Consider the following 9,225-nt stretch of genomic DNA (forward strand, 5'->3'; position numbering starts at 1 on the left):
ACTTCATACATCAAGTTGAGGAGATTGAATTGTGTGGACTTGTACAAACTAGGTCAATGCGGATGGTTCAGAGGCACTTGAAATTTATGAAGGGCTTGGCTTAACAAAGAGAACATCCTGAGGGTTCTATGGTAGAGGGATATATGGTATACCAAACCATGGTGTACAATAGTGAATATCTTCCCAAGTTTGCATCAAAGATTCATGTAGATCGCATTTGGGATCCCAACTCCATTAATAGATTCGAAGGAGAGTACTTGATGGGGAAAGGTAGATTGAGAAAAGTGAGAGGTAATTATAATATATTATTGTAGTTAATTAATTCTTATCCATCATCAAATAAAGTTATTTCTAACTAGTCTAGTTGTTTTCTTTATAGTTGGTCATGAGTGGGATGCACTACATTTTTATATTGTGAACAATCTTGATTGGATGACGGTATGGATTCAACAATCTTAAGAAAATGGTCACTCATTAACATGGTATGATGTTGCATCATTGGTTAAAGAAGATCATAATAATGGAGATCCCAATGTTATGCCAATGGTACTTGATCTAGCATATGGATTAATAGATAGAAAGGTACATAGTAGATTACTAATCATGACCCATAAGTTTAATATCAACTCACAAATTGATGCAAATAATCTTGATATGTTTGAATAATTACAGATCAAACACCACAAAGCTATATACTACTATGGCCATAAATTTTTCATACAAAAGTTAGACAAAATGAAGAAAACTTGTTATTCTAGTGTAAGTACAGTCTTCAAGATCACCAATATTTCATCTAGAACAACATACATCCTCAACAATCTGAAAATTGATACTATGGCATTTTGGATGATATACTTGAGTGTGACTTTAATTCATTCAAATTAGTTCTATTTTTAATCAAATGGTATAGGCTACAACTAAATAAAAATGATCCTAATAAGATTGTTATTGAACATGATATTGGATTTATAATGATTAATACAATGTCGTTTGAGCCATTTGGAGATAAGCCCTATGTTCTTCCAAGCCAATGTGAGCAAATGTTTTACTTTGATGTTCCACATAAACTGGGTTGGTCATTTGTTGTTAGACATGATCCAAGAGGAAGGTCTATAAAGTTTAATGTGATGAAAGAAGAAGATAATAGTTTGATTTATGCTCCAAAGTCTATAAAATAACTCCTATGAGAAGAAAGCAATAGTTGTACACCACATTCTTGCATCAAATTTTTGCACTACTATAGTTATACAAGGATAACTCTAGTACGCATATGAAAATTAACTCTGGTGCACCAAAAAATGTAATGTGAGAATTATATGAGAGCTATAAACTATAGATGATTATCTTAAAGTGTAGTAGTAGATATTAGAACAGTTCTACATGGCAACCTTTGAGGCAACTTGTTGCACAAGCTCATCATAATTGGAGTGAATTCAAGGTTTCATAGTCAAGTCCATCAATGTATAGAAGGGAAGAGAGCCGATCTGTGGCTATCCAGACATAGCTATTGTTCAACATTCCAAGGTACAATACCTCAAATAATAATCAATTCCTATTTCTAGATTCATATACACAAAAAATACCCTTGACTCCATTAGAGCTAACTACATTAACACAGTTCCAATATCATTTTTACTACTTTAGGAGGAAATAGTATTTTGTTAACAATCTTAGCATTGACATCTTCTAGCACATCATTTATAGAAGCTAATCCATTTCCCTCATTATCATCATCTATATATGAAACCACAATATCTTTCTATCCATAGAAACAACTCACATCTGCAACTGCCATCATTCCATACATATCATCTGTATATGCAACCACAATAAGAAGCTATCCATTTCTCCCATAGAAACCAATCATTCCATACTAATATGATAAGAGAGTTGGATCTATTGCTCCAAATAAATGAATTAGTATATGAAGTTCACTGGCTACATGTGAAACAATATGAGCAATAATAGAAGATTGTGGTCCTACTAGTGCAACATTGTTTGTTTTCATCAACATTATAGCACTTAACTTTGAATTTTGGATCCTTCCAGCTAGTATCCCATTTAATTTGTATCCATTGCAAATTTCTTTGCTACTAATTTATTCTTTAGCTCATGATGAAGTGCGGATGCCTCCTTCAGTCACTACTTTGATATTGCCAACTACATTGTCGACAACAAGGAGCTTGCATACATCTTCAATTATACCAAGTACAAATGGTAAAACCTTGTTTTTCTATATTTTGTTATGTGCTAATCATGCATTATTTTTTTGTTGGGTGGATTTTACACTCATGAACATATTTTGTGCAGTAATAGATACACCTACAGTTGATAGAATAATGGAGACCACTACTAGTGAATGTGAACCATTTCCTGGAGCAACTCGTGTGACTAGTACTAGTTCATTTGTAGGGACATTGTTACTAAACAAGAAAACTATGTTTTTGTTAAAATTACCAAAGCTTCTGGGTGCTTTAAAATTTTTATTATTTACAGTGTAATTGTAGTTTACTTATACATAACTCATTTTGGACTAATAATCCCATGATTTGTTTGTAGGAAATGATATTTTCTATGATACTCTTTTTGAAATGACATTGAAGCTATTTGGAACCACCATACGTAAAAGGTATGTAGTTTCATATTATTGCTACAATATATATTTTTCTTCCATTTATTGTACCATATTAAAGTTATTGATCTAACAATTTTATTTTTTCAAAAAAGGTGGAATGAACAGGGTCCTACATTAAAAAATCATCTCATTACATCTTTTGAGGATCTCTTTGGCAAAAAAATTTTTGATAGTTCCCTACTTCTCAAAAGAGTATCAAAACATATAAAGATTGTGAGGGACCAATATAGAAGGGGTCTAAAGGATAACCCAATGTATGAGCATCCTCCTATGATGCCACTGATGGAGTGGAATGAAATAATAGAAGATGCAAAAGAGAAAAAGATAAATGGTAAAGGAATTGAACTGAAAAAAGGAAAAAGAAGGTATGTCATGATAGTATTAAGTAGAATGTAATCATGCACTAATTAGTGATCTTTGTAAATATATAATCTAACATGTTTCAAACTTCTCATAGACTGTAGGGCACATCAAAAGTTACAAAAGTAAGAATAAAAAAGGTTGGCCAACACCAACTTGTCTCTGGTAGCTATATGAATCTTCACTCTTGATTTGTAAGTAGCAGCAATGAAATTTCATATAATTTTTTTTCATATAATATTGTAAACAATTTTGTTTAATCAAATCATACACACAAAACTGATGATATTAATAAAAAAATATAGGGCACAAAATTTAGTTTAGAGCCCATGGATGAATATTAAAAAATGACCTTGAAGGAAGGCTATAAAGTCATGACTATAAATCTACACCATGAATCTGAAAGCCATACCCAAGAATTTGGTGCACCAAATGAGACACAAGTAAATTGGTCAAATGAAAAGTAAATCAAATTTAATAGTTGAGAAATTTCTTTTTTGGTGTTAGTTTCCAACATAAATTGACTACATAACAATGAACATAACATTTCACTCTAGCCTTCAAATCCTATCATAGAATCTATGCATGATGAAGGTGTTGGAATTGCAATAGGAAAGGTAAACTCTAGGTGGGGCAGGGGTGTGAATCAATGCTTTAAACTTTAACCCATAAAATATTTACCAATAAGTAAACTGAAATACCATGTGAAACATATACATATAAAGTATGTAAAAAAGTAAGCATTCAAACATACATGACACAAGATATGATTATCCAGAAACTCTCCAATGAGAAGGTAAAATTGGAGTGGGAATGACACCTACAAATCTTCACTACTACAATAATAAAGTGTATCCAATGAGGTTGCAATGTTTGATCATGAAAAATGATCTACCTTGTGAAAGGTTTGCCTTGTTAAAGGCTTACAAAGACTATTAGGTCTCACCCTATTAAATGATTTCAACACCCACTTAGAAGTTTTTCTAGTTAAAGGACTTCAACTCACAATTAAGTAAGCACCTTGTTAGAGGATTTCAATACAACCTATTAGGACTACTCTGTTAAGATATTTATCTAATTCACTTATTAGAATGTCTCAACAATGATCATGTGATTAGCACTTTGTTGCTTGATGACAAATCACCTCTATATTGTTGTGTACTAGATCCTTGTTGATCAGATGTCTCTCTGCCATTCATTGTTTCCTTCCTCTTTTCTCCTTTAACTTATTTTACAATGCAATTCAAATTATAATTCCTTGGTCACCACAAATGTTTTGGTTTACGCATGCAAAACTCTCCTTGATGATTCATTAATTCCCTTTCCATACATATGAAGTTTAAGGTTTGTCCTCCTTAAGAAGGCCTAGGTGACTTAGGGGTAGGTATGAATCAAATGTTGTGGTTCATCCATATTGCTGCTTAAACCTTTCCTTTACCTGATTGGATGCATTTAATTCATAGGGATTCCTACTTAAGATTTATCCTTATCACAAAAATATCATAATTCAATCCTTAAGTCGGCCCAAAAATGGTTTACATAGTAGTTTTTTCCACTACAAACAACTATGAGAAAACTTTGTTACTTGGCATCTGAAGTCCCTAGTGCTTGACACTAACTATGACTTCAATGCTATCACTCAACATCTAAATGACTCGACATACACTACTTGCTCAGCTCCTAAATCACTTGACACATACTGTTTGCTTAGCACATGAGTGACTTGGCATATGAGTGACTCGTCACTCACTGTTTACTTATCATGTTCTAATTTATATGTTGTGCTTGGCATATGTTACTTGTTTGGCATGAACTAAGTAAATGACTTAAGTGTATAGACACTCACTTGTCAAAAACTAATCTAAGATTAACAGAAGGCCATGATGTGCATCATGGTGATGGTATTAATTTCCTATTGGAAATTAGTTACACAATTATGAATAGAATTTAACATCTTCAATTTCAATTTGACATGTAACATTTTTTTTGAATATTTTAGAGCATGTTGAATATTATGGTGAATGAGTGTAGCATGTTCAAAGTGTTTAGCATGTTGAGGTAGTGGTGGATCAAAATGTTATTGTGCATGATGTGGCATTATCGGGGTAGAAAAAATGCATGTTATGTTCTACTAGTTAATGAAATACTTGTAACCATTTAAAAAAGAAAAAGCATATGCCAATTTAACCCATTTACTTGTTATTGCAATAGAGCCCCCTTTAGTGTAGCAGCCTTGTGCTCCTCAAAATAGGAGGAGACATCATAATTTGACATTACATGTGCCACAAGTCAAGAGAATGAGGAAGATATTGATGCTCCTATCAACCTTTTCCTTAAGAAAGCTAAAAAAAGAAGAAGAAGAAATGATTTGAAAAAAAAAGCTCTTTGGTAAACCTTGTTTGATACACTTTGTTGGATAATGAAAGAACATTGTTTTAAGTAATTATCTATGAATGTTGCATATTAATATTAATTTTTATATCATGTTAATGAATATTGTTATGTGTTAATGAAGTCTTGATTAGTATTGTGTATTAATGAATTTTATATCATATTAATGAATGTTATGTGATTGTATTGATTAAATGTTATAGTTCATAAATGAATGAATGAATGAATGAAGTATGTAATTAGATGTTAATGGGGAGTTTAGATTGATGTTAGGGGAAGGGGGAGTGAGGCCATATGAGCTTCCACCTCCACATGGTTGGCCTTATTAAGTAGAGAATATTAAAGTATTCTTGAAAACAAGTGAAGCTCAAACTAACATACCTTCATTAATTAATGTAAGCCCCTGAATGCACGCAGTAAGGCACTACTATCCTTCCAATCAATGAGTTACAAGATTTTTGCTAGCCCCTCCAAAATGTAACACTTATCCTCCACACCATACACTACACAAGCTAATTTATACAAAACATAACACATATGGAAGCAACTAACATGGAAAATGATGTCTTTGATGGTATGTATAGGTGAGTGCTAGCTTTCAAATATTCCAATCCTATATTTTGACTTTATTTGTTGGGGAATGTAGTTACATTGTTCAGTTTTTTCACAAGAAATTTTTGACATTATGTTTTTAAGGTAATCAAATTCTTTCTCTTTTTATATTTGGTTAATGAGTTGAAGACCCTAATTGTCATAGGAATAGATGGAATCTTGTTAGGAGCAGAAAATCTTCAGGTTTTGTACCCTATCGAGACCATAAAAATAGTGGGCAGAATTTGAACAAAAATAAGTTATCATACTTATCTATTATATATTATTATAGATTACTTTGAATGGTAATAAATTTATTGGTTTTGTTGAGAATGACTCAAAAACCAAGATGTTATCTAAGAGAGTGTGAAATCTAAAAGAAACTCACAACGAAAATTAGAATGAAAGAGAATAGCTTTGTGGTTTATCATAATGAAAATTTGAACCTCTATTATTTTCTATTACAAATAAATTCCATTAAATGTCTTATAATGAATTATAGACTTATTTGACTTTTCAAATGAATACATGTAGAGAAAGTTTATAATTTATTTTAAAAAAATAGTCAAATATATTAGTGAATTGATGACTCATTTGGAATCTATAGCATCATTAGCAATATGATTTTGTTCCATTATAATCAATTTTTCCATCATCAAGTTGTCCATTAGAGTGCAATGAGATTTACTTTAATGCAAATTATGGTGTGGCAGGCTATTTGCTCTTAGTATTTTGTTTCTTATTATCTTCAAGACCTTAATCACTAATCCAAGGATATGAATCTGGAATATATAAATTGTAGATACATGCAACAATCAAAGTGAAAGCATATGTTATTCTAGTTTTCACATCATCAGGACGAGCTGCAAGGTACCAATAATTTTTTTCTTTTTGAATGATTTTCTTCCACATTGATTTTCATATGAAACACTGGGTTTAGCTTTATTGTTAGATCTTTAGGGGAGGATGTTGTAACTCACTTGGATATTGTAGTTAGAAATTGTGTAAGCATTCACCACACTAATTCCACCAAACATTCAATGGATGCTGCAAAACCCTGCCTTGACTTCTCATTATATTTCTTCGATGCCTTGCCTCACTCAAACCATGGAATAAGCATTGGAATCCATCATTTGATATATGTTTAAACTACTAATGAGATTTATTTTACACAAGCATGTCAGAAACCTCAATCGATAGAAATTTTATTTCTTCATTTGATGTTTCATATACCACTATAGTTACAATGATTAGGCTTCATTAGTCAGGGTACACTATAGCGACCATAGTGTGGTCAAAATAGATTTTGGGTACTATATCACTATAGAATATAGAAAACTCTTCTATCACTATACAGAGAAGGCTTAATCTTGACATAGCGATGAACAACAAGGAAAGTATATCGCTATGACATATAGTGATCCCTTTTATTGCTATCCCAAGAAATTGCAAAAACAATATAGCGATGAGTGATAAAGGATAACATATAGCAATTATCAACAAATTTTAAAAAAAAAAAAATCATTACAATGATGAGCAATTGAGATGTTGTATTGCTATAATTGATGGAAATGACTATTTTTGGTGATAAAAAAGGAGGAGATATCTTGCTGAACAAAAGTCTTCAAGATCTCTTTTACATACTTTAATATTCACTATTGTCATATGACAGCATTTCATCATCAATTTCCCCTCCAATTTCACCTCTCTTTTCAGAGCCTTTTTAAATTGTTCATCCTTCATCTCCATTACGCATAGTAGAACCTCTATGCTTGGATCAACATAAGTCAACAATTTCAATCTCAATTTTGCAATATAACTAATATAAATAACATCAAGTTCCTCATTTTCTTTTTCGTATACTATATTGGCACATTTCATAAACTTCATAAGATTGTCCCTTGGCTTATCTTGGCCAAGGTATACTAGTTCCCATTTAGCACCAAGATATTTCATTTTTTCCAAATAAAGGATCTGCTTCATATTGGCACCAAGAAAAAGGTAGCACAACCTTCCATTTCTCTTGTGGTCCCTGTAGTAAACAACACACTCACTTATGACGACTTTCACTAGCTTCTTTATTGTTGCAATCAACCCCAAGTCTAGTTTTGGAAACCCCTCCCCATCTTTACCAATGACCCCTTTACATGTGTATTTCTTGCTTTTAGTTTCAACTGCCTTACTGATTGTCATCCCCTCCACAACACATGATACCATGTTCACGTTCACATCCACAATCTCTTTATCATCCTTTGATTTGTAATCAAGGAGGTATTCAATTAGTGGAATGCCACCAACTAAAGCATCATGATTTATACTTGTCTTCACTTCCTCCAATTCACCCCACATATCCTTATCATCAGCTGCTAATAGAACAAGATTAAATTAAAAGTTAACAAAAATTTAGGAAGATAATTTAGTATAGGATAATAATAATAATAAAGTTAAACACTTAAAATATTGTAGATTGAGCTCTGAATTATGAAAAAATATTTTTCTACCTATAAATAACTATATAGTTTTAAAAATTTATTTTGATATGTAAATTATGTAAGATATTATATATTTTTTAAAAAGAAGATTAATTTTGTAACCTCTTAAAAAAATTCTACTTAGACCAAAACAATAAAATAATTAAAATTAATAAAAAAATCTATTAAGTAAAAATTCATAGGTTATTGATGTGATGTGGTATATTTTAATCTTAGGCCCTTGTTTGTGTGAGGACAACTAAAAGTGTAATGGGGGAAGTTACAAGTCTTGCAATTGGTACTATTTTAGCTTATGCATGGACAATATTTTCACTTAATTATGATATATATTGTATATATAATGAATGATTATGTGATTGCCCATGGTTATTATACTATCATATTGTTATTAATGGTATAATGTGAATAGATGCTTGTTTGTTAAGAGGACCCTTGCAACCTATGTGGAAGAAGTTAGAGGACACAGACCAAATGCAATTGCCAAAAAAAATTGCTGACTCTATCTTGGATGGAATAAACACATAAAGGATCTAGAGGAGTTTTCAAGATGATAATATCATGTTTCATTAACTCATGTAGTGATTCTTACATGTTCCTATATTCTTCTCTGATTAAGAGTTCAAATATGACTGAGATACTTATTAGTTATTTGAGGTCTTTTAGTGTCATAAAGGAATAAGTCACCCTCAATGTTAGGGAGGTGTGACATGTCTTCGTACCAAAATTTAAGATGTAACTAAGCCCACTCTCTTGCAT

General features: G+C 31.6%; 1 pseudogene; it reads right to left on the bottom strand.

Moving 5' to 3' along the window:
- LOC149564195 (glutamate--tRNA ligase, cytoplasmic pseudogene) overlaps window positions 1–8,326 on the bottom strand; it is a 67,660-nt pseudogene extending 59,334 nt beyond the window's left edge.
- Window positions 8,327–9,225: the final 899 nt, after the last annotated feature.

The sequence above is a fragment of the Cupressus sempervirens genome, chromosome 4 (assembly GCF_028749045.1).
Source record: "Cupressus sempervirens isolate cs-2001-9-10 chromosome 4, ASM2874904v1, whole genome shotgun sequence".
Taxonomy (NCBI): Eukaryota; Viridiplantae; Streptophyta; class Pinopsida; order Cupressales; family Cupressaceae; genus Cupressus; species Cupressus sempervirens.